At 30.4% G+C, this 26,896-nt stretch overlaps 2 long non-coding RNA genes across 21 annotated transcripts; one reads left to right on the forward strand and one right to left on the reverse strand.

The window, feature by feature from the left end:
* On the reverse strand, positions 1-26,428 carry LOC141451605 (uncharacterized). Of its 20 annotated transcripts, none has more exons than XR_012456937.1 (8): positions 25,939-26,428; positions 20,331-20,459; positions 19,923-20,126; positions 19,476-19,677; positions 18,098-18,970; positions 17,032-17,225; positions 10,140-11,757; positions 1-5,510 (listed from the first exon to the last, which is right to left on the reverse strand). It is a non-coding gene; the product is annotated as an uncharacterized lncRNA (long non-coding RNA). The 20 variants fall into 20 exon arrangements; XR_012456938.1 differs by lacking the exon at positions 1-5,510 and having other exon boundaries at positions 7,416-11,568; positions 11,676-11,757; positions 25,939-26,416; XR_012456936.1 differs by lacking the exon at positions 1-5,510 and having other exon boundaries at positions 7,415-11,757; positions 25,939-26,415.
* Positions 21,388-24,711, forward strand: LOC141451604 (uncharacterized). The gene is made up of 5 exons (XR_012456920.1): positions 21,388-21,683; positions 22,675-22,733; positions 22,875-23,026; positions 23,445-23,506; positions 23,656-24,711. It is a non-coding gene; the product is annotated as an uncharacterized lncRNA (long non-coding RNA).
* Positions 26,429-26,896: the final 468 nt, after the last annotated feature.

The raw sequence follows: 26,896 nt of genomic DNA on the forward strand, positions 1-26,896 counted from the left end.
CAAGAATTGGTCTTGTTCTTGTTAACTTTTTTGTAAACAACGTAGCGCCTAAACGCGTAGGCCGATTTTCATGAATGAGGTGTCATTCGATTCAGAATTTTATGTAGATGTGCCTTTTGGGAGTCTCGACGCTGTACATCGAATGGGAGAGGAGTTAGCCCCCTTTATGTAAGGCCCCCTCCAAAATTATTATTACTAATTACTCTGTAAATCTTGGCCCGATTTTGATAAAATTTGGTAGGATGTTAGGGTTAGGGCTACCCTACTTAACATTAAAGCGACGATCTGCTCTTACACTAGTTAAGGGGTAGTTTAGCAATCGTTTCAAATTATCGACAAGTGAACCGATTTTCATAAATGAAATGTCATTCGAATCGAAATTTTGAACAGATTTACACATTGTTAAAATTATCAATGGGTGAACCTATTTACATTAATGAAGTGTCGTTCGATTTAAAATCTTTTGCCTCTTTGCCTTTTAGGGAGAAGTACTGTAATCGCAGTTTATTTTTCTTACTCCTCGTAAAAGGAAGTACTGAAATCGCAGTTTAATTTTGCTTTTTACGTACAAATACATTCCTATTTTATTCAAAACGCTTTCTCAAAAAAATTGTTATTGAGGATGGTTTGGGGACCGCAACTATAATCATTCTTTAAAAAGATCTCTCCGGTGGTAGTTACGGTTCCGACTTAACACCTTATCAGGTTATAATGATAGAATTGCTTATTCCAAATTTTAAAAAAATCAGTAAAGGAGATATGTAACTTTGCAAAATAGACAAAAAGGAAAATCTATCCAAAAGGTACAAAAATCTCTTTAACAAGAACTTACAGTTTAAAATGTTAAGTATAAGGGTTGATTAAACGCCAAAAGGTACACAAATCAGCTAGTACCCAACATTTCATTCATGCTTAGTTGATATAATTTAAGTAATTTTGCTGCATTAACTCTTCCTTCACATTTTTTAGAATTTATTAGATGTCACAGACCTTTATGCTGGCCAGTTTATTCATAATATTTTTTTGGTATAATTAGGATAAAATGTATAAGAAGAAGAAGAAGAAATGTCTTTATTACCAAAATTTAGTATATACAATATTTACATTATAAAAAAGAAAACAAAACAAAACATAAACTTTTTTTTCTATATGTATTATCTTTCAAAAATTAAAGAACTACTGAAATTAAAAAATCAGAAAAAGAACATAAAAACTTAATGTATACAAAATAAAGACAGAAACACTTGGTCCAAGACCGTCAGTGTGGAGTCTGGGGAAAATTCTAATTAATATTTAAAAATAAAAAATAAAAAATGTAAAATAAATAAAAAAATACACATCTGGATTATACAATCTTTCAACAAATTTGAATTTTCAGAATTTATGACTTGAATAATAAAAATAAAAATAACTATTGATTTACTTGCCTAAATTCAGTGTTCATTACGAGATTGGTGAAGGTTCGAATCATTATTATTACTATTAACATCTCTGTTATTAACGGAGTTATGTAAGAAAGTTAAGAGAGGTTAGGAGGAATGGCATACTGTGCCTTAGGAGAAACCTAAGAGCTCATCAGTTTTAATCTGAGGGCAAAGGCTGAGCCAATAAAATTTGCCAACGCTAGCCAATTTCTACCATTCAGGAACTCTAAAATAGCTGCACTAGAAAGAGAAGAGGTGCCAAGCCACTTAGTACGAAGACTACCGAATACCGGACACACCACTAGGAAATGGTGTAAGTCTTCAACTTCCTCTCGGTTACACAGCGTACACTTTGTATCTGAAGTCCTGAAGCGTTTGAAATTAAGCGGCAAAACATCTGCCCTTGCTTTAAAGATCCACCTTGCCTTATAAAGTTGAAGATCATTGTTCAGATAGGAATTGTTTCCCAAATCGAACAAGAGCTCACAGTAAAGCGAAGAGAAGCTAGTCTCTAAAGTTTTTTGCAGAGCTTGTTTTTTAAAATATTTCCGAAGCTCATTAGTTAGCAATATAAAGCTATTCCTCCATAGATCAGTGTCGTTCAAGTTGTCTAGGTTCAGATTTACCTCCAAATTTACCATTTCTGCATATCTGCTAACTTCTTTAAACCAAAATAGATTTCTTTTAATTACTTCCCTGGCCAAGATTTTTGGGTATCTGTAATTTGGGAGATCAAGAATTTTGAGAATATATTTAAAGTGGAGTTTAAGAGTGTAAATAAAGACAGGTGAGAGGCTTGTTTCAGTGCAAATAAAGGCGGAGGAAGTGTATTTGGGTACTCTGAATAACTTTTTGATAAAGAAATACAGCAACTTTTCGACCTCATCGAAACGCTGCCAACCCCAGACCTGCGCCCCATAACAGAGTACAGATCTGCTGACGCTGTTAAAAATTCGGACTTTGACAGGGTAGGAGATGTCATTGTTCTCGATCAACTGAAACCAGACAGCATTTAAACTTGCTTTCGCTTTAGATAATTTATTTTTTAAATGTTTGCCTATGGATAAGGTGGGAGTAAGTGTGATTCCTAAATATTTATATTCATTCACGACATCAACACTTTCTCCTCTAAAAGACCATCTTTCATTTTTTGCCGGCCTACCGCCATTGCGAAAGACCACCACTTTTGACTTTTTCAGATTTAATCTAAGATTCCACAAGAGACAATATCGATCCAAGTGATCAATCATTAACTGCAGGGCCAAGGGATGAGAAGCCAACAGAACGACGTCGTCGGCGTAGGCTAACAATTTTATCTTACAATCACTAACCAAGACTCCTCCTCCCAAATCGTCAATGATGTCATTTATAAATAAACTAAAAAGAATTGGGCTCAACAAGCATCCTTGTTTAACACCCATTTCTGTATAGAATTCGGGAGAGAGCCCGCCCTTACACCGAACAGAGGCTATGGTGTCCTGTAGCAAGTGTTTTATACTTGTTATTATTTTGGTTGATAACCCTAGTGAGAATAATTTATAAATTAAACTGTACCTGTCGATTGTGTCAAACGCCGAAGCGAAATCTATAAAAAAGGCGAACACTTTTTGTTTTTTTGTACATAACTGTAATTTAATTAAGCTAGTTAAATTGAAGATGTTGTCTATAGTGGAGTAGTTTGGCCTAAATCCAGCTTGAAATTCGTGTAAGATATTATTATTATTTGACCATTCTGTTAATCTTTGCAGAATTAAACCTGAGTATATTTTACTAATTGTATTAATAAATGAAATGCCCCTATAGCTGGAGGGTTGATCTTTATTACCTTTCTTGAATAATGGAAAGATAATAGATTTTTTGAAAGAAGCTGGTATCTCACCACTATCGAATATTCTATTAAAAAGTATTACGAGCTTTTCCAGAAAATCTAATGACGCGTGTTTATAAAATTCATAGGATATTCTATCAACTCCCGGGGCTTTGATATCCTTCGAGTTATTTAAAACAGATTGTAAATCCTTCAAATTAAAAGGTCTGTCTAGCGAATCATTCGTGTAGAACGGTTCTGCATACAACATCCTAGAAGAAATGTGACTAGAGTTATGCAAATTTTTAAAATACTCAAACCAATCCTGAGAAGAAATATTGCCCACTGCCCAGGATTTATTTCCATTAAGCACCTTTACCAATCTCCAAAATTCTTTACTATCTTTTGAACAGCACAAGTTTTTCGCACAATTTTGATAAAATTATTTTTTCGTCCGCGCACATAAGCTCTTATATTTATTATTAAGTACCAAATACAACACTTTATCACCATCATTGTTTGACTTTCTGAATGACCTAAGCTGCTTAAAACAATCAACCCTCAACTTATTACAAACTTTATCATACCAGGGTTTTCTCCAAATTGTTGGGGAACTAAAAATTTTGTTACCTTCAGCCGAGCTATTAATTATATCCGTCAGATAAAATACTTGCTCCTCCATGCCATTGCTTTCACAAATTACAAATTTTAAATAAAAGTCTAAATTATTTTGGTACTCAAGAAGATTCTGTTTGGACCAATTCAATTTTGGCAGCAGGGGCAGAATATTACTTTGAAAATAAGAACATTGAGTAACTACAAAAGAAATAATTAATGGCATGTGGTCAGAAAAAATTTGCTCATCAACTCTAAAATTATCAACAAATGGAATAGATTCATTAGTAACACAAGCATAGTCCAAAACAGAAGCCCCAGTCGCACCAACAAAAGTGAACTCGCCTTTTAAGTCTTGTCCAGTCCTACCATTAAGTAACGTAAGCCCGAAATTATCAAGCAGATCGAGTAAATTTCTCCCGTTGGAATTGAAAACACTATCTTTAGAGCATCTATTCGTAGACAGAATCTTAGAGTTTAAATCAAAACAATGTTTTGAAATAATTTGCAGGTTTCCGATTCGAGCATTGAAATCTCCAACTAAACACATATTAATTGAATAATTTTCAGAGACAAAGTTAAAGAGTTCTGTGAAGTCCGAGTCCCAGCTAGTACAGTTAAGATAAACAGGACAAATATGTAAAGTATGCAACCCCATCTCCACCACCAACAAATTTTTACCCGAAACATTACAGAATGAAGCTGAATCCTTGGTGAAGCCATGAGATTTAATACCATAGAGACGTCCGCCAGATGCTCTGCCAAATTTTGCTGTTCTTTTCGCCGGAATCCACAAAAGCTCAAACCCTGAGAAAATGCCATCAAATTCTGATATTCCATCTTGCTCGACGAAAGTTTCAAATAAAAGGAAAATATTGAAACTCTTTATATATGTAACAAAATCTTTATTATCTTTTTTATTCCTCAAACCTCTAATGTTATAAGCCAAGATATTTAAAGTCTCAGTTGATATTTGCTGCTATTTGACCTGTGGGACTGTCAGATGCGTTGAGGCTCCTCCATCAAGTCTATCATCCAAGTTAGCTGACTGAATAGGATTTATTTTCTGAAGATCGGATGTGGAGGGTATTTGGTGCTGATATGGTTTAGTTTTCTTCAAACGCTGCTCTTTGTTTCCTTTCTCACCAGAGGCAACATTCGTTGGAGGCGAAACAGACAATAAACGTTTTTTGAATTGTATGGAATTATCTAGTTCAGTAGAAGAGTTTTTATCTTTTATGATCAGTTTGTCATACCTGAGTATGGCAAATTTTCCTGCTTTTCGAGCCTCCCAAAACTTAGGCAATAATTGTTTTCTTATTTCAACCACATGTTGTGGGAAATCCTCAGAAATATTCATTGTGGAGCCTTTTAATTTAGGACTGTTCTTGAGAACAAGCAACTTAGATCGCAACTGTGTGAAGGCGATTAGTATTGGCCGAGCTTTATTACTTTCAGACTTGCCAAGACGCCTCACAAAATCAATATGAGTCTCATTCAGAGGTAATTCCAGCCTTTCTTTAAAAAAAGTGCATACAAAATTCTCCATATCCCAATAATTGCGGAATTCTTCGGCGACGCCAAATAAAATTACATTACGTCTTTTTGCATCTTTCTCTAATTCATTAATTTTTATGTCTTTTATATATTATTATCTTTTATTTCTGAAACAGTAAGATTACGCTGGTTTTCCATCTCTTTTTTTAAATCAGTTTGAAGCTCATTAAATTTATCCTTAACAAAAACTTACAGTTTTAAAAGTTAAGTATAAGGGTTGATTAAACGCCAAAAGGTACACAAATCAGCAGTTCCCAACATTTCATTAATACTTCATTGATATAATTTAAGTAATTTTACTGCATTAACTTTTCCTTCACATTTTTTAGAATTTATTAGATGTCACAGACCCTTATGCTGGCCATTTTCGTCTACAAAATATTTACTCAAGTAGCACACCATTTAACTTAGATTGACTGTAATATCTATTTATCTATAATAATCAAACTATTAATCACAGGTGAAAAAGAAAACGTTATAAAAAATATAAAAAAAATAAGAGGCTAAAAAATTCATAAACTTTTTTTACATCAATGATTTTATGCATTTATTTTTATTTTTAAATAAAAATCATTGGTTTAAGTTCATTCTTCGATTAAAGTAATTGTTATTTTATGTTGTAGTCAAACGTTTGTAATAATAAGTAATAAATAATCTGGCTTTATCGCAAATAATATAGTTTTCTTCAATTACATTCTCAATCTAGGTGTTCTTCCCACAATGTTATATATATGTAATATAAAATAAAGAAAATAAAGATATGCATATTTTTAGGACAGCTAATTATTCCAGTATTTTACCATAAGTAAAATTAGGGGGACTAAATTAAATTACAATTGAGAAATGAGTAAATATTGTTGAATAATCTACTTGTTATTAAATGTATGTTATTTGTGCTCAAGAATATTTCGGTAAGACGAATTTAAGACTGAAATATTGTTTTGAATCCTCCGTGATTGAAATTTAAAAAGTGGCCGACTCTAACTTTGTTTTTTTCTACTTTAACATGCATGTATATGTGACTACTCAGAATAATTCATCACTCATTTTATCATAATTATAATAAAAAAATATTATGAATGAACTGGCCAGCATAAGGGTCTGTGACATCTAATAAATTCTAAAAAATGTGAAGGAAAAGTTAATGCAGTAAAATTACTTAAATTATATCAATGAAGTATTAATGAAATGTTGGGAACTGCTGATTTGTGTACCTTTTGGCGTTTAATCAACCCTTATACTTAACTTTTAAAACTGTAAGTTTTTGTTAAGGAGATATTTGTACCTTTTGGATAGATTTTCCTTTTTGTCTATTTGCAAAGTTACGTCTGCTTTACAGATTTTTTAAAATTTGGAATAAGCTATTCTATCATTATAACCTGATAAGGTGTTAAATCGGAACCGTAACTACCACTGGAGAGATCTTTTTAAAGAATGATTATAGTTGCGGTCCCCAAACCATCCTCAATAACCATTTTTTTGAGAAAGCGTTTTGAATAAAATAGGAAGGTATTTGTACGTAAATAGCAAAATTAAACTGCGATTTCAGTACTTCCTTTTAAGAGGAGCAAGAAAAATAAACTACGATTACAGTACTTCTCCCTAAAAGGCAAAGATTTTGAATCGAACGACAATTCATTCATAATGTAAATAGGTTCACCCATTGATAATTTTAACGATTGCAGTACTTCCTCTTAGTAGGTGTAAGAGCATGATGGCACATCACAGCCACGTAGAGGAGCTTTAATTACTGCTTCGTGCTAAATTTTATCAAAATCGGACTAAGCGTTATAGAAATATTGGTAATAATAGATTTAGAAAGGGCTTTACTTGGGTGGGGCAAACTCCCCTCCTTATAAGGCACAGCGTCGAGACTTTTAAAGTACAAATCTGTACAAAATTTCGATTCGAATGACACTTCATTCATGAAAATCGGTTCACGCCTCGATAATTTGAAATGATTGCTATTCTTCCTCTTAACAAGTGTAAGAGCAGATCGTCGCTTTAATGTTAGGTAGGGGAGCCCTAACCCTATCATCCTACCAAATTTTATCAAAATCGGGCCAAGATTTACAGAGTAATTAGTAATAATAATTTTGGAGGGGGCCTTACATAAAGGGGCTAACTCCTCTCCCATTCGATGTACAGGGCCGAGACCCCCAAAAGGCACATCTACATAAAATTCCGAATCGAATGACACCTCATTCATGAAAATCGGTTCACGCGTTTAGGCGCTACGTTGTTTACAAAAAAGGTAACAAGAACAACAACAACAACAACAAGAAGAAGAAGAAGAAGAACAAGAACAAGAACATTTTTTGAAAAAGCCGTTTTTGCTCATTTTCGGCAACTTTTTTCTCGAAACCTATTAGATCTGGGTGGTTGCAAAAAAATTACAGTTATAAAGGAGGATTTGCCCTATATTATAAAGAAAATTTGGGAATTTTATCTTTTATAGAAAAATAGAAAAAAATTGTCAAAGTTGGGTGTTTTTCAACGTTACACTTTTTCGTGCAGTTTTTGATGGTCAACCCTTATACAACTGTCCTACCGGACAGTTTTAATTTAATAATTCTTGAATTTGTTGAGCCATCATTATTTCAAATTTTTGAAGCCAAGAAAATGGGAAATATTCAAAAATATCTATTCAGTACGAAAGCAAATGAAAAAAACAATCAAAAAATAAATTGAAGTACGTCCGAGTTAATTTAAAGGCCAGCAACAGAGATAAATACAGAAGTAAACAAAAACAAAAAAAACGTACTTTAAGCTACATAAAAGTCATGGTCGAACAAAACTGAACATGCACGAACTCACAGTTAATAATGAAAAGTGTTTTAATTAATTCCTCCGAAATCTCTCGATGGAAATTGTTCAAACTTTGTAGTAATAATACATACACTATTAACTCAAATTAAGCCAAAATTGATCAAAATCAGAGAACTTTAAACCACCAAACTGATAAAATTTATTCGGACACTAAAGACACGAAGTGAACTCTAGTAACAATAACACCAGACTCTATAAAATGTATATTATATCTTAGTTTTTATTTAGGTACTTTATTTTAACTCTATTCCAAATTATTCTTCGGGTTTATCTTTAATATGTCCTTTATTCTGAGTAGTCACATATACTGCATGTTAAAGTAGAAAAAGACAAAGTTAGAGTCGGCTACTGTTTAAATTTGAATCACGGATTTAAAAGAATATTTCAGTCTTAAATTTGTCTTACCGAAATATGAGCACAAATAACACACAGTAGATTATTCAACAACAATTATTCATTTCTCAATTGTAATTTAATTTAGTCCCCCTAATTTTACTTATAGTAAAATACTGGAATAATTAGCTGTCCTACAAATATGCATATCTTACATATATACAACATTATGGGAAGAACACCTACATAGATAGATTGAGAATGTAATTGAAGAAAACTATATTATTTGTGATAAAGCCAGATTAATTAATACCTATTATTACAAACGTTTGACTACTACATAAAATAACAACTCCTTTAATCGAAGAATGAACTTAAACAGACGAAAATAAAATAAACAAAATCATTGATATATGTTGATGTAAGCATTTTTTTAAAAAAGTTTTTGAAGTTTTTAGCCTCATAATTTTTTTATTTTTTGTAACGTTTTCTTTTTAACTTGTAATTAATAGTTTGATTATTATAGATAAATAGATATTAAAGTCAATCTACAGTGCTACTTGAACAAATATTTTGTAGATGAAAATGGCCAGCATAAGGGTCTGTGACATCTAATAAATTCTAAAAAATGTGAAGGAAGAGTTAATGCAGCAAAATTACTTAAATTATATCAACTAAGCATGAATGAAATGTTGGGTACTAGCTGATTTATGTACCTTTTAGCGTTTAATCAACCCTTATACTTAACATTTTAAACTGTAAGTTTTTGTTAAGGAGATTACTTATTCGTAGTAGGTAATAAACTCTGACGCAACCATCACGTATATTGTGCTGAATACATATTCAACCGAAACCAATTAACAAAATTACTAAAAGCTAATGTTTCCTCAAATTCAATCCGTACTTCTTGCCCTCTTATTTTCTCCTTCCTACACTCTAGTAAGATCCCTGTCTTGTACATTAGTATACAATAAAAAGGATAGGATTTTACTTTAATATAGCCACTTTAACTGCTGTGGTCATTATGCCTTAAGAACATCCACTATAAACAGTAATTAAATGGTCCACCATTACCACTACCAACTACTAGCTACTGCATTACTGAATATATGAGACAATTTATACTATTAATACTGTAAAGTAAATAAATACAATTTCCACTTTTTCCTATTGTTTATGCTCTTCTACCGTCGAATAAGAGCAACCCTGTTTGTTCATTCTAACTCTGGTCTTGTTCTGGGACTTTGAAGGCTGTAATTTCGTTTTAATCTCACCAACTAAGCTTTAATTTCTACTTATTTTCATTGTCTCTTTTCCTTTTTATCGTACTAAATAAGTTTGATTTCCCAATTATTCCTAATTTAATTCCTCTTCTACTTTCAACTAAGGGAGATTGTAAGTATACATTCTAACTCTGGTCTGGTTTGGCACATTAGTGGAGGAAATTACCTTCTGATCGTACTATCTAAGGTAGAGTTTCTACTTATTCCAATTATATTTGCTGATCGAGAATGTTAAAATTACATTTTTTTCAATTTATTAATTTCCAAATTAATTATATTAATTCTGCTTACCAGGGTGTATAAAAACTTTTGTGAGGCACTGATAGATGTAATAATACCAGAATATTGGTAATTGTGGTGTTAATTACTTTCTTCCTTATATATCCCAATTTTATCGATTCTTGTCATGCTGTTGCTCCCCATATTATGTTTTTTTCATTAATTATGTCAATAGTTATTGGATGTAACCTGAAACTCCTTTTCCCTCGTCATATTGACTTCTTGATTTCTTTCTTTTACATTTTCGTGTTGATTATAGCTGTTACTACTATCTTCATTTTGTTATCAATTAGAATGATCCTCAGTATTTACATTTGTGAAGTTATTTATATTGATTCAGTTTCTATTACTTTTGTTTGAAGAAACAGAGATTTATCTGGAGGAATACTTCTCTCATCCATCACTCTCATTTTGTTAACTTGGTGTATAATAAACAACATTTTATTAACCGTTTACTACAAATAATGACAGAAACAATTAAAATAAAAGATACAATTTTTAGATAAGAAGAAAAAGGTAATGTAAAAGCACTTTTACAATTTCTAGATTACAAGTGAGTGCAGAGTTCGCAATGTTAACCTCTAACCTATCACTGAAAATCTTCATATAAAGTTTCAGTACCAGACACGTGATTACAATATTGGGAACAGCACCTAGCTATTTAGCTAGATTATATTTATATTTTATATTTTATTTATATAATATAAATCATGTGTACAAATAAATGGAATTTCGGTCTAATTTTATTGCAGATAATATTGAAGTGATTCTAGTACGTATACGGATGAATTCTAATTGTGATTGGTGTGTTGTATTTCTTAAATAGAAATATTTCCACTGCAATAGTACAAATCGCCAATAACAATCCTATTCCATAAATAATAAACGCTCCTTGTGCGTGAGAAAGCTTAAGGATAATTGGTCCTGTTTCACTGTGAGCATTTCTTGCCTCCATTAGAGCCATTTGCTTCCTACAATCCAAACCCATAAACTATATTCCCAGGTAAACAGACAGAAAATAAAAAATTATATTATTTAAATACCTGGTGTTTAAGAACTTCCTGGACACCGCACCTTCCCAATAGTACATTATTCCAGAACTAAGAAGTATATTCACTAATTTGTTTAACCGGTAGGTAAATGGGGAACCTAAAGGTTACTAGTAATTAGTACAACACTGCATTCATTGGCCCTGTTTTCCCCTTCGTCTACATTTACAGTATCTTTAATACCCGAACTAACTGATTATAATATACGAGTATGTTATACCGTGCTATAATAATTAATGGTTTGGATGAACAATCCCCGAGGAGTAACATCCTTAGCCACCATACAAGCCCCTCGCAATATGTGCACTGCCGTTTCCTCCTCCTCCTGACAGAACCTACAAAGGCTATCATCTGCCAGGCCCATGCAATGCACTATCCCTGCAGTGGCCGGTCTTGCATGGGATAAGAAATTGATGCTGCTTTTAGTTTGGCAATAATAATTTGAAATTTAAGACAAAGAGAGAACCAATTTGGCATCTTATAAATATAAGAAACTTACCGAACAGCCTGCCGTTAAAGAAATGCTAGCTCTGCAATGGTCCAAAAATGATCCAAACACAGCACAGTAACCGATTTGAATCCTGTTGAATGTATTTATCAACATTTAAAAGATATTAGCGTGAAGTGTTTTAGTTAAAAAGTCAAACCAAGAAAACTTTAAAAACTGTAATCAAAGAATTGAAGAGAAATTACTGCTGTTTTTATCGAAAAGTAGGTCTATTCAGTGTAAAAGTTCAATAATGGATACTTCTGTAACTCATACGTTAAAAAATTGTATACTTCAGTCTTCTAACAATTTTAAAAAATAATTTACTGTTAGCTCAACCAGTCAATAAATGTCATATCCGTTTAACAATTGTTCTTTCGAAATTCCAATATTGTTCATTTAGTCAAAAATTTGATGGCACAAATTAGTTCGTCCAGATATTAAAGAGGATGTAACCTCATTTAAAATAGTCAATCTAACAAACCTTTACGCAGAGCGAAAAGGAGCAGAGATCCAAAAAGATTTTCTTTCATGACATGAGAATTACTAATTACTTCATCAGTAAAATGACTCTGTTCAGCAAAGTGTCCTTTATCAAACAAAATATTGTGTTAGTAATAGTACAAAAAAACGATATTGATTCAGCACAGTATGAATCACAATAATAATATACCAGCTGGCAGTCGCTCTAAAGCTAAACCATATTTTTGTTTTGGTGCTTCAGCTGGCAGACGTTTTTTAAAATTTGTATTATTAATAATTTAAACATGCTACTACTGGTTCATTTAAAAGATCGGTATTATTTATTTTATTAATATTATTATTAAAATTGATTTTTAACTAATTGTAAAACATGCAACAACTCCTGCAGACGGCTTAAGCCAAGCTATATCTTTATAATAAGAAAATTTAATATTCTGTTATTATTTCTACCAAATAAAGAATTTTAAATAATTAATTAGTATTTTCTCGCTTAGTTCATTTTTCTCCTGTGATTAAAACTACAGCTACAGCCTGTGTCGATCATCTAGGAGCAAGGAGCTCCCCATAGAGAAGGACACGCAGGAAGGTAGCAGTTCAAAGGAAGTGCATACAATTTAATTCTAATAACAACAGATGACTATTGCACAGACGCTGCCATTTTCAGCATCATCGTAAACCACTAAACTACATTTTCCAGTGAAAACGCCATATTGGACATCAACAATGAAATAAAATACTTTCCATTATATCGGTAATAGAAAGTAAAAAACTGTTTTGACGATCCCCTAGCCGCAGGTCAGGTAATTACGCTGTCGTCTTCATTTTACCTACCTTGCCGAGAGTTTTCTCTTTCTTTTTAACTTCGTGACCGTTTAATCAACCACTGATATTTTTTTTATTGGTTATTCAATTAGATAATTTACGAAGTTGACCATTTAAAGTCATTTTAATAAGTACTCTTTAAAAATACACTTAATTTGGATGTAATTTTTTTCTCTTCCGCTGCACGATTAAATATAATAAAATGGTACAGCTTCTCAAATTTTGAAATTGATAAGTTTCTTGAATCAGTTCTGAATTCTTGAATTCTCTTTTCCCCCGCCTTAATAACTGAACTTAACAAAAAAGACTTTTCTATAATAGCCTTAGAGAATATGTCTAAAATTAATTGTGACGAAAAATTTCTATTTGGAATCAGTTTCCATAAATTGTTTAAAATTATGTTAAATAATGCAAAAAATAAAAAAAGAATATACAAGTAAAGTGAAAAACTAAGTAAAATAAAAGTAATCAGCGAAGCAAATTAATAATAATTTGAGAAAATACAAAAGTAATTGATAAATAAATTCTTAACTGAAATAAACATAAATGAAAAACAATAAATGAATATTTTCGATAAAACTATGACGCGAAACCATTAATGGGTCCTGAAATACTTCTTTGACTTACCTAAAAAAGTACCCACCACGTATTTCTGAGATAGTTTCGAGCTTCGGTTCTTAAAGTCTTACCCGAGAGTCGGAATTGGTCCCGAAAGTTAAGTTACAGAAAGAAAACAGCTAAACCTCAGGAATATAAAGAGGATTATAATTAAAAGAGGGTAACTATCCTCTTATTTTAAACAACCATCGCTATTCAATTAATTACAAATGCCTGATCATTCTACACTTTAAAAAAAGTCTTAAAGTCAAAATCTCTTGTCGATTTCTCATTTGGTGGAACGTGAAGATCGTAATCTTTCCAACAGGAACCTCACTATGATTATTTCTCATGTTTGACAGAAAAATATTAATTTGAAAACTGAAAGGCAGAGGAATAAATACGAATGAATTCATACCACTAATCAAACTACCACGCATTGTGACTGATTTACCTTATAAACGATAATTTTGGTTAATATTTTAATAAAACATTGTCATATCGATAATAATACGTTAAATTTTATTAATTTATTATTTAAGTAATCGTAAATGTATTAAGGCGATGGGATTAGTAGTACAAAATCGATTAAGAGAAGGAAGTTAAGGACTAGAACTCAGTTTAGAAACAGTTAACACTTGAACCAAACCATGATATGCTGATGACTTGTTTCGTGCGCGCAAAAACAAGTTCTTGACAAAAAAGTTTTTTTTAAAAACAAGGCAATTTCTCATTTAGGATTTAGAAACTTCCCATAACTAAATTGCCTCCAATGGTCTAACAGAATAGACTGTCAACGTATTCATTATATATTTGCAAAAATTAAAAAATCGACAGAGATTCTTTGTCACAAGATTTGCTACAAAGAACTGAATGAAAAGATGGCAAACACTCAATTAAATTTCCACACAGCGTCAAACTGAGACAGAACTAAACTTGCAAATATCTCATGGACAGAAATGAATGTATTTGAAATGCAGCACACGAAATGAGTAGATCAATACTTACTATTCTTCAACAAAAGTTACAATTGTAGTTAGAACGCAACAAGATCTATAGAATTTACCTTAAATGATCGTGCAATAATTACATCATGGACTGAAATAGTACTTCGCTTGACTAAGCACTAGGCAAGGTATCTTGCCAAAAGTGGGCACCATTTTCTTAATCTAAGGCCAAAAATTCAAGGAAAAATAGTAATTTAATTAATTTTGTGAATTTTAAAAGGAACTGATTGTAGGACTAAGCGAAATTTCATTGTTCAGCAAAGTATTTTAAGCGATACAAAAAATTAGGCTTAAACTTTAAATCCTGTCCAAATTAATTGGTGTGCCGTTTCCGGCCAATTAAGACTGTCTAAGAGAAATAAGACTTAGCATTTATTTTGAAAATAAACAATATAATTAATACAAAAAGATTAACAACTTAACACGAGAAGAGACGTCAGAGCACTTCCTACTCTATTACCAGCAATATGAACTACTAATAAACTTATACGATTAATGCGTATAGCAGAAAAAACATGAGAAAAGAGGCAAAGCTTAAAAACACACAAACAGATTACTTAGAAGATAAAATAGAATTCGACCGTTTCAAAATAGGATATAGCTAAAGCTTTCAACAAAGTAACGTAAACAACAACAACTAAAGTTTGATTTATTACTTACTTGGTTTAAATCCTATATTATTCCACGCAACCATCTATAAATACTGATTGAGTATACTTGGTAATAAGTTGCTAATCTTGGTGTTAAAATTTAAAGTAACGTAGAAAGCGGCACTATTCCAAGGCAAGTGGTTTTTTTGTAGACCATAGACCGAAAAAGGTGTAGAACTTTGGAAAACATTGATAAGAAAGAAAGAAGTCTTTATTCAATTCAAAAGATCCATAACATTAATTTCTAAAATAGGGATAAATTATAGAATTCACAAATTAATAAATGAAATAATAATAAGAAAAACAAAAAAGAAACTTATTTTATTTTTTATTATCTACTTTGATTAGTTCAGAATTTATTTTAGTAAAAATTTATAATTAGACATGAATGGTAAAACTATAATCAGTTTTGAACTGTTCAGTAATTGATCGAAGTAGGAGTTAAGTTTATTATAACTTTTTTATTTACTTAAAATGATTTCCCTGACAAGTTCCTTTTTTTTAAAAAATAATCTGAAATTTCAAAACTCACAGTCAATTATTCTTACTCTTCTTGAAAATAAAAAGAGGTAACCTTGCTAAGAAGATCATAACTGAGCATTGTCCACGAAGATAGATTAGAAAAGGAGGGACGAGACCTATGCCCCACGGCACCGCAGCCACAAGAGACTTATTGTGCCTTTGGTCTACGAGGAAGAATATGGAAGCGTTGAATACGAGAAAAGAGAATGATTGGACAGCAATTCAGCTATGGAAAATCTCCTGGAAAGAAATTCTAAAAAAATTAGGAAAGAGAAACACCTTTAATGCTACAGAGATGTTATCTTCGACTTAAAAAGCTCATAACAAGAACAGGCCTCCAGAATTGAAAAACAAATTTAAAATTTTCAATAAGGTGCACTTTTAATTTTTTTTTAAAGAGGAATAACTTTTAAGTGAAAAAGAAGCTATTATAAGTCATTTTATTAATGAATTTAATGGAAATATAAATCTAAAATTTATTTAAAAATAATATTTGATCAGTGTATACAGAATTGGTAATGAATGCCGAGCAAAGAGATTGAGAAAAAGAAAATTAAACCCAGAGAGACGGGAATCGTGTACCAGCGCCCCCTAACAACGGCGAAGGTGAGACAATCTAATTTAAGATGCTTTCCACAAAGCTTTAATATTGTGTGTCTGCTAAACACTGTATTTGGTGGAACCATTACTCGTAAAAATTAAAAAATATAATAGTGTTTCTCTTTTTATGTTCATTAGAAGATTAACATCGGATATTTCAAAACTTAAAGGCTACGTTATGCTGTGATTCGTACTGACGTACAGACCAAGAATTTTTGAAATCCGAACTTCTATCTCGACAAGATTGTCAATCGGAATAATAGTGTCGTATCTAAATATAAGTCTTTTCGTCAATCTAGTGGATTGTCTTAAAATACAAAAGTATCAGCTGACACCATTGTCAAAAATTATGTCATAGAAACGAAAAGTTGCACTTTACATAATATACTTAAGAACTTCACACAAAATGATTAAAAAAAATTGCCCTTCTAAAAATCCTCTACATCTAAAAGGAAGAAATAATAAGAAAAGACCCGTTAAAAAAAAGGATGAAGTATCATATGCAATTATAAACATCAATTGCATATTTGAATAAATAATGGAAAGATCAATAAATTCGTCAGGACAGGCAGAACGATCATAACAGCAATCATCAGCAATTATATTCTTTGCTGGCCATGAAGCACAAATATTTTTCAAATTTGAAAACTTTTTTTGTTTTTAAGTACGCAGTTAAATCAGCCTTACAATTAACTACTTTTCCAATATCCAGTGTTGTCTGAAAAAGCTCATGGATGTCAAAATGCCTGGTCACTGTTCACAATCTCCTTACTTCCTCTAAGTAGCTTCAGCTTAGAGATGCACCATCTTCTCATCCCCTCCGTTAAAAAGAGCACTCGTTAAATGATAACTCGACAATAGCCTCTCCTTAATTAGCAGCTCTAAATAATCAAATAAACTTATGTTAAATAGTTAAATAAATAATCAAGTAAGCTAAAAAGCTGTTAATGGATATTTAACCAAGCCAGAATCGATTTCATCACTAATCGGTATATTTTCTCTCTCAAGTATATTAAAATAACAATAAATTTAGGGAGAATTTGTTTTAATTAGTAGTTAACTTACAGGTAGAATAAAACATAAAAAGGTGCGAATACCTGCAACGATTTTCCTTTCTTGTAGGGATTATTTTAGGCAGATTAGGGCTACTTAAGGCTAATTTTAAACAGCATTTAAGTACTTAATCACTGAATACCTTTCTGTATTTGAATGTTTGTTTTAAATTCAATAAAAAATAATTACTTTAATGACCATAAAATTGTAACCATTACCATGTTACCCACTCCACTGGAACAAGATTCAGGCTACTTGGTGGTACCTTCGGATATGCCAGCTTAACTATACAAGCAACATACCACACAAAAACGCCTGAATTTTACACTATGTCCATAGAGTATGATATGTGAAACTGTTGGTTCCTTTTCGAAGCCATGGTGAAATTAAATTTGAAACCATGAACTCAACGTGTTATATGTGCTCAATATTGAGGTACATGCACGATTTGTTTTCCATCTCTGAAATAAGTACCTAAATTATCAAGATATTTCTTTTTCTGATTCCAAATCTACCAAGATTGGATTACACAAATCTACTATTACAGAATCTAGAGAGATTTACGGTGGCATAGGTTTGCTTGACACCACTCATAAGCTAAGCCTAGGTTCTTTCATTTAGACAATAGAAAGACCAATTTATTTTTTAACTTATGAAAAATTGTATCATCATTAGAAAAAAATATATGTTACTTACTTACACTGAATTAAACTGATATAATCTCCAGCTATGACCAAAAATAACCCCGAGATTTCAGCATAAATCGAAAAGCAGTCTGTGATGTGAGATCGTCCATGCTTCACCAAGATGTGAAGAAACAATAAAAAAACCTCTCCAGCATCCATTCTGCACGCCATCTCGCCTCATTTCAGCTCATCAAATTCCTATTTTAATAAATTTATTTGAAAAGTGTGCAAAAAGACTTGAGAAAAAAGCATCATTCTCCAGAATCAAATAATAAATAGTATAAAAAATATTACGTATTTCTAATTATATATTTTTTATGATTCATTTTAGTTCTAAGAAAATTAAAATGTTAACATATTTTTCGAATTAATGGGTAATAAATTTATGCAATTTAAAAAGCAAAAGTTCTGTAACATTTCTGCTGACTTCTTCTTAGCTAGTTTCCGTTTTTGATAAAGTTCTTTTAGTAGAGATGGTTTTGCTGTAAATTAGACGATAATTTTAATATTTATAGATAAACATCATAATCTTTATGCCCATTATTGATTATTGTAATTGCTGAATTATTCTAATAAGTGTAAGAAAAGATTCTGATCATATCCTACAATAGTTTTAAGAACTTATATTTCTTTTTACTTAACTGAACTAAGACAATAGTCGTTAATTGCAGAACTCCTAGTTTTCCCTAAATTCGTCTCCTTCTTCAGCTTTCCATCCTTACACCTACGCCGCAAGATCTTCCTTGTGGTCACCTTGCTGATCCATCCATTCCGGGTTATTCAGCTAGCACATTTTTTTGCGATCCTATCCAACGGCGTTCTCTACACTTTCAAATCCAAACATCTGGACAACTACGTCTGCTTCGCCAAATAATTGTTTCCCAATCCTACAGAAAGGAGTAAGTATTATTTTTCTGGACTAAATAGGAACGATGTTTGGTTTTCTGCACTACAAACGTACAGCTTCCTTAACTTATTTTGAACTAAAAGAATGGAAAAATTATTCTTATCTGGGTAGAATGTGAAATAAATACTGACAAACTAGGTAAGAACAAAAAAATTATTGACTGCAATAGAAATGCAACCATAAATCTAATTTAAAACTCATTCCTAAACAATTGATGAAGATATTTGCTTTTCTCACTACCAAAGCTTTGCAAGAATCCGTGGTTTAACCCGAATCCTAATAGTTCAATGACCTGGGCTGCGCTGTCTTCTGTTCAGTAGCAAAACCCAAAAGGCCAATCTTCAGGGCTGGCAAACCAATCCCAAGCTGTAATATTAGTCCAAAAGCAAATTTCTGGTAACAGGATTCCTGCTTTAGTCAAGATTAATCAACAATTACAAATAGAAATTTATTTAAATAAACAGTAACAATTTTAAATTTCTCACTTTTTTTCTTTTAAATCAATCAAGCTTCCTTCCGTTGACTAACAAGAAATTTTCTCTGTAGTTCACGGATCAGACTTGTAAAAGGAACTCCACTGTGCTGAAGTCCTGCAGTATGCTCCAAAGGGTCAATTTCCAAGGCTGGGTTGAACTGGTTCCCAAATACCCCTATCACACACAGCTTACTGGTTCACAGGGTCAGTCTCTACAATTAGATCTCATCATTCCAAGATACTGTACCTAAAGCAGGGTCCAAAAGCCAACTGCCTAGCAACAGAATTGCATTTGAGGAGCTAATAGGAACAAAAATGCTCCCATTGCTCAAATTGAAATTCACTAGTAATAATGAATAGAAATTAATTTCAATTTAATCAAAGACAATATTAAATTTCTCGTTCCTCATTCTGTTAAAAAATAAAAAGAAATCCGAGGTGCTAAAAAGGAAACTACCTCAATTAGTTTATAGATATCCGGTTCTTTTGTGTACCCCAAAAGACTTATATTCAGGTCAACAGATAAACCAATTGCAAGGTAGAGGTACCTTCAATCCATGCAGAATCAATTTTACACAGGATCATTCTTCTTCACAGCTTGAAACTAAAAATTCCAGGCTATGGTCTTACCGAGCTGAGTCTGTGCTCCAAAAGTCAGCTGCTGGAAATAAAATTACTTTATTATTATTATTATTATTCATATTTTTGTTTTTTTTGTAGCTGTTAAGATCAAATGACACATACTGCACCAAAATGCAAGGTGCTCGACGTGTACAAACTAAAAAATTCATTCACAATCTAGGGCATGCATTTCTCGACGATTTTAGGAATAGATACTATTAAAACTATATCCAAAAATGAATACCTTTTCTTAATGAAATTGTTCCAAAAATTAATTTAATAGATAAAATAGTAATTAGAAACCAATTAGCTGTGATGAAATAGCAGTTTTCCCTTTGAAATGTGAATCAGCAAATCTCCGTACAACCTTTATCTTTAAAACAAAAAATTGAATTTTTAATTAGCATTAATTAATTATATTCAAATTTTCATTCAATTTACGTTTTATTTTTAATTTAAATTTTCACAAATAGAGTTTCCACTGGAATTACACTCTACTAGAACCAAATTTCCAATAATTTCTATCCCCACCACTCTTTATTAATTAAAAAAATCTCCAAAATGACTTGAAATAATTATTAAAGAAAAGAATAATGAATAAGATACGTATCTTCATCTTTGTAGGAAGTTAAATTTTCATTTCAATATCTACCTAAATAAATGGTTGCTTAGTAAAAAGTCACATTAAAAAAAATGTCTCTTTTGGACAAAAAAAATTAAATGGGTGAGCCAAGCACAGCTCTAGAATTAATAATAATTATTTTATACTGATACCATTATTTTATTTCAATTTATTACTGAAAAATAATAATTTATCGTTGCAAAATATATAATATATATATAATTTGCTCAGCCTCCATTTAATGATTCTTTTTTTTTAATTCAAGCTTCCCCTCACCAACCCAATAATTTCGTAAAATTTAAAAAATAGATGAGAAATTAAGAATAAATTGGGGTTTTATTTAAAAAAAAGAAGTGAAATAAAATATTTACTTACATAATTATATTTAAATAATTTCATTTTTTTTAATAATTATAACTAATAATTAGATAATAAGATAATAATTAATATTTTTCTACTTTTTAAATAATGCATAAATTAGATCCAATTTGAATAATAGAAAATCATTTCTTTCATCTTTAGAAAAAACACATAATTAAATTATTATTTAAAATTCAAGTTTTAAGTCAGCCATTTATTTTTCCATTTACTTGTACTTAAGAAAAAAACACAGCCTTTATAAATCTATTACGTCACAAAATAAATCTAAAAGCTTCCTTTTATTTGCTAAATAATTCCTAAATAAAAGATCAATTCTGATTGGTCCACGTATGTATGTAATATTCATACACATAAAACTTCAACTTTAAGTGACAATACAAAAAAATAATCCCTGAATATTGAGTTTATTAATGTATGATTTTTAAAAAAGACCATATCAGAAATTCTTTTTCATTTTTTTACAATAGAATATGTATAAATTTTCTCGTTTAAAAACAATTTTTTTTTAAATTGAAGCTAAGACAAGAGGCTGTCGTAGCAAGTGGAAAGCCCCCTTCTCCTGCCTGCTCTGGACCTGTGAAGATCAGCCCTGCTGTAAGTCGTTTTTTTAAATTAATTAATAGGAAAAATTTCCCAATTTCCATCTAATTTTACTTAAAACTTGTTTATTGTGTTATAAGCTACAAAGTGATATATAATTTTGCACATTTTACCATTGATTGATATTAGAAAAATGTGTTTAAAGAAAATTCAATTTGACTGAGAGAGAATCCAATATGGCCAGCCAAATTGAATAAATTAATTGATAGGAAAAATTTCCCAATTTCCATCTAATTTTACTTAAAACTTGTTTATTGTGTTATAAGCTACAAAGTGATATATAATTTTGCACATTTTACCATTGATTGATATTAGAAAAATGTGTTTAAAGAAAATTCCAATTTGACTGAGAGAGAATCCAATATGGCCAGCCAAATGGAATTGAATTTCATTTTTTTTAAATTACTTTTTAAACTTGTTTTCACAACTTCCAAACTCAAAAACGTTCCCAAAATGTTTAATCCACTCAATATTAACTATTTAAAATATTTTTTTATTAATTTTCTTCTTTTATTTAAAAAAGTGAAAATCAGACCTATTGCGCAATCATCCGTGAATTTTAATTTTTAATTTTTTCCCCATTTTCCTTTGCAAATTCTTTAATAATCCAACTAAAAAATGTTCATACTTTATCCTTTTATAAATTTTTTGCAATAATTTAATGGATTTATTCAATTTTCATTACAAAAAGAAAATCGGACCCCTCACGCAATTTTCCGTAAAATAATTTATTTTTTTAAATAATTTATTTATTCTTTTTTTTTAAAAATCCAACTAAAAAGTGTTAATCCTTTATTCTCCTATTAATATTTTACTATAATTTTGTAGAATTATTAATGTTTCATACCAAAATCTAAAATAGGTCCCCTCACGCTAATTTCCGTGATATAAAGAATTTCTTTTATTTAATTCTGTCTCACTAATTCTTTAAAAATCCAACTAGAACATTCTTTTTATTAATATAAAATGTCTAAAATTATTTCAGAAAAAAATTAGGAGCAGGAAAAAAAATAAAACAAATTTCCTAAGAAGAAAAGCCCAAAGGTAAGATCCAACATAAAGTAATTTCACTTTTTATGTAGTTTTTAAAAATTTAAATTTTTTGCAGTGTTTAATAAATTAAGAATTTTTATATACATATATTAAATTGATGCAGTTTTTATTAATATTTAATTCTAATTTCAGATGGGAGCATTTTTCTATTGCAACATTTTGGTTAATTTATTCGACATGGAGAATATGATCCTGATTCATCCCTCAAAATGGTCACCAAAATAAAAAGTATCAATGATCCTGATTCATCCCTCAAAATGGTCACCAAAATAAAAAGTATCAATGTAAGTGGAAAATAACTATAAATTTGTTTTTCTATTTATTTTTATTTTTTGAATTTTCAGAATTAAAGTGTTCATTTTTTAGATCCTTACATTGTCTGATAGTATTGCAATAATTGAAATCTTAGGTCTGTCCATCTTAAAATTGTTAAGTTTCGATTTTGTCTAACTAATTCTTAAAAAATCCAAATTTTAAATGTTTATAATTCACTTTTTTATTAATATTTTACTATAATTTGCTACAATTATTAATTTTTTATTCCAAAATCTAAAATAGGTCCCCTCACGTTAATTTCCGTGATATAAATTTTTTTTTAAATTTTATTTTGTCTCACTATTCTACAATAATCCAACTAAAATGTGTAAGTACTCAATATTTTCAATAATTTCAAGTGTTTTCTAATTATTTTTATTTTTTCAGAAAAGATAAGAGTTCGAGAAAAGAACAAAAATTAAGTATTTCTTTAAGAAGAATAACCGAAGGTAAGATAAAAAAGTAATGCCCTTTTTACGTATTTTTAGAAAATTTAAATTTTTTAAAATATTTAATACATTTCAGCATAATAATAAAAAAATAAATAATTACCTATATATATTTTGCATTTTTTATTAATATTTAATTCTAATTTCAGGTGGGAGAATTTTTCTATTGCAACACTTTGGTTAATTGATTCAACATGGAGAATATGATCCTGATTCATCCCACAAAATAGTCTCAAAAAAAAATGTATCAAAGTAAGAGGGAAAAACTATTTGATAAATTTATGATTTTTCTATTTTTTTAAAAATATTTTCTTTATATAGAATTTTCAAAATTAAAACGTTTTTCTTTCTTAGACCCTTAGATTGTCTGATAGTATTGCAATAATTTGAAATTTTAGGTCTGAACATAATGTTAGGATTGATTGTTAAGTTCAATTCCTAACTGTTACGGCCTAAAATAAGATCAATTTTTGTAAACTTAAAAATCAATCATTAATTTTGAAAATGGATATATAAAGAAATAAGAAAAAAAAATAGAAATAATAAAATATTTATATCAATTAGTCAAAATATGACTTGCCAAGGATCTGTAAAAAGAAGAATATTTTTTGTGTTCCTTAATTCTATAGTTTCAAGAACAAATTTCCTTGAAGTTAAGCGAAAATAGAGTTAGTTAGTAATATATTTTCATTTTCAAATTGGAAAAACCAAAATATATTACCAACTCATTTTAAGTGGAAAGTTTTCCATAACTTTTGCCACAAAGACAGGACAACACTTTGTTGTTGAAACGTTGGTAACATAAAGAAATATCCTTTCTTTTTTTTTATTGGCTGATCCTCATCAAGATCTCTTTCATTACTATGTACCTACTTTTTTTTAAATACATTTTGTGGTTACCTGGACCTCCCAACATCTACTTTTCCCAATGATAGCCAATCATTCACACAGGATTGTTCTGGAATAATGTACGGATTTATCCAGAGCAATCTGAACTTAGGCAGCCCAGATGGTCAAGATCTGTCGTTAGCAAATAAATTTATTTCATGATATTGGGGGGGTGGGGTAGAGTGATGCGACCGGAACCATCGGAAATACTCGCCAAGAGTCTGGAATTATAGTTTATTTTTAAAAATGGTTTTTATTTATTTTACAGATTTTTTTTTTATTAAATAAATATAAAAAAAATTATGAGTACACAATTATTTTTTTGTCTTTTTTCTTAACTAATTATACTTGAATTTGCAATATTTCGACCTACTTGGAACAACGTAACTTAGATTTAATGCCTTTTTTCAAGCAAAGTTAATTTTTTAGTCGTATTTTTCTACAATAACTTTCCTTATTTTTTAAGATGGATCTTCTCCTCTATTTGAAAATCCTTTTGTACAATATTTTTTTCTTTTTTTGTCACTTTTTAATGTATAGAGTTTTCTATTCTGTATTAGTACCCTACATGGTAAGGAGCGTCCCATTTATGCCCAATATTCGAAGTTATTTTCATTTTTTCCCCCTTCCGAAGTCTGAGTTGATTTAATCTTCTATGGGAATGAATCATACCTTAAAAAAATGGATTAAAACAACCAAGACTCAAGTGGAAAAAAACAAGCTGGAATACAGGGCACTAGTGGGAATATCTTTTCCATGAAGGAAAATTCATTAAAAAACTCTGTGCAATAAAAAGAATCAAAAGAAAAAGGGATACTACAGAAAAGGATTATCGAATAGTACAGTTAAGGAATTTCTATTCTCAAATAATAAGGAAAATTATATAGAAAAACAGGATTAAGAACGTTAACTACGTTAGATAAATGACGAATTACTTGATTTCCTTTTTTTTGTAAATATTGTTCTTTTCAACATTTAATAAGTATAGAAATAAATTGATTTAACAAAATAGAAATTAAGGATAATGTGAAAGGGTGGCCTAAAATAAAAATCCTCCAACAAGTCCCCTATTTTCCAAAAAATTAATAGGAAAAATGAAGAACTTTGTACAGACAGCTGCTGATGGAATGACAGAGCAAAACTGGAAAACTACAGAATCTGAATTGCTTTCACTTTTCATTGATTTAGGGGATTTTATTGCTATGATATGACACATGCAGCCATTTATATTTGTAGATGAAGTGTACTTTTTTATACGTAATTAGTTATCAAAAAAAATGTTTAAATTAAAATTATGTAGGATAATACTAATCATAATTGCAGTAAGAGCAATTACAGGGCGACTTTCACTTACAATTACACTTATTTCAAGTTGAATACCATGTAATACATCTACCGCAAGTGTACTTCCAATTATGCGAGTTTCTGTAGTTTAATTTTTTTTTTTTTTTAAATCAACTTTTCCGACCCAGAAAACCCTAAAAATGTGTATTTTGGGTGAAAACTCAATATAGAAAATATAAATAAAAACGAAATAAACTTACATGAATAATTTTCCTTTGTGGCTATTTCCAATAAATTTTGAATTGGTTGATTCCGCAGCCAAATCCATAAATCGTATTATCCATTCATTTTGAATAAAACTAAACAATTCGTGCATCAAAATTTTTAAAAAACACTAGAACTACAATTTGAAATCACTAATTCACTGAACACACTTATTTGCATAACCTCGCCAGTATCACACTAGTAAAAAAGCCCTCTCAAGGCTTTGGATAGTAAAAAGGCTGAATTCCACCATTATTGATAATAATCACAATAAAAGCGAATCATTTTTTTAAAAAATAACATCTAGAATTTAAAAACTTGCCATTGCAACAAACTTTTAACATGGACTTCACAATACGCACCTACGTAAGAAATCAGAAATATAACGGCGAAAATAATATCCCCACTCCAAGCAGTCATAAAGTGTTTTAGTCGTATGCCATTGGTTAAAAACATGTTTATTTCTCCATCTTATGACCTATGTAAGTCCTTCTTAGTAAACCTTCAAATTAATGACATCCTTTCTGTTAGTAATAAGAAATAAGGGAACAACAGACTTTGTAACAAAATTAAGAAAATACATACAGTCTGCAGGTCTAATTCAACCTTCTAACTTTTCTATGTTTAATTTTGGAAAATACCTCCTACTCTGAAGTTATAATTTACATTCAGATCAATAACTTTTATTTGATTTATTTTTGTAATCTTTTATTTAAATTTACAACTGCAACAATTGTTGCAAGTATGTTTGGTACTTGATCAGTATTATGTCAGTATTATTATGTGATTTATTATCGTGAACATTTAACTTTACTGCTATTATGATGAGATTAGACCGCGAGGCCATCTTCTCTTCAATCTCCTTGGAGCATTACCTGGTAAAGGCGGAAATGGATAGGTGTACCGGTTTAAAAGATTTAGAATGAGATGCTGTAGTGTAAAGAAATTTTGAAA

This window comes from Rhodnius prolixus, unplaced genomic scaffold, assembly GCF_049639745.1.
Source record: "Rhodnius prolixus isolate KJV_2025 unplaced genomic scaffold, Rpr scaffold_14, whole genome shotgun sequence".
Classification (NCBI taxonomy): domain Eukaryota; kingdom Metazoa; phylum Arthropoda; class Insecta; order Hemiptera; family Reduviidae; genus Rhodnius; species Rhodnius prolixus.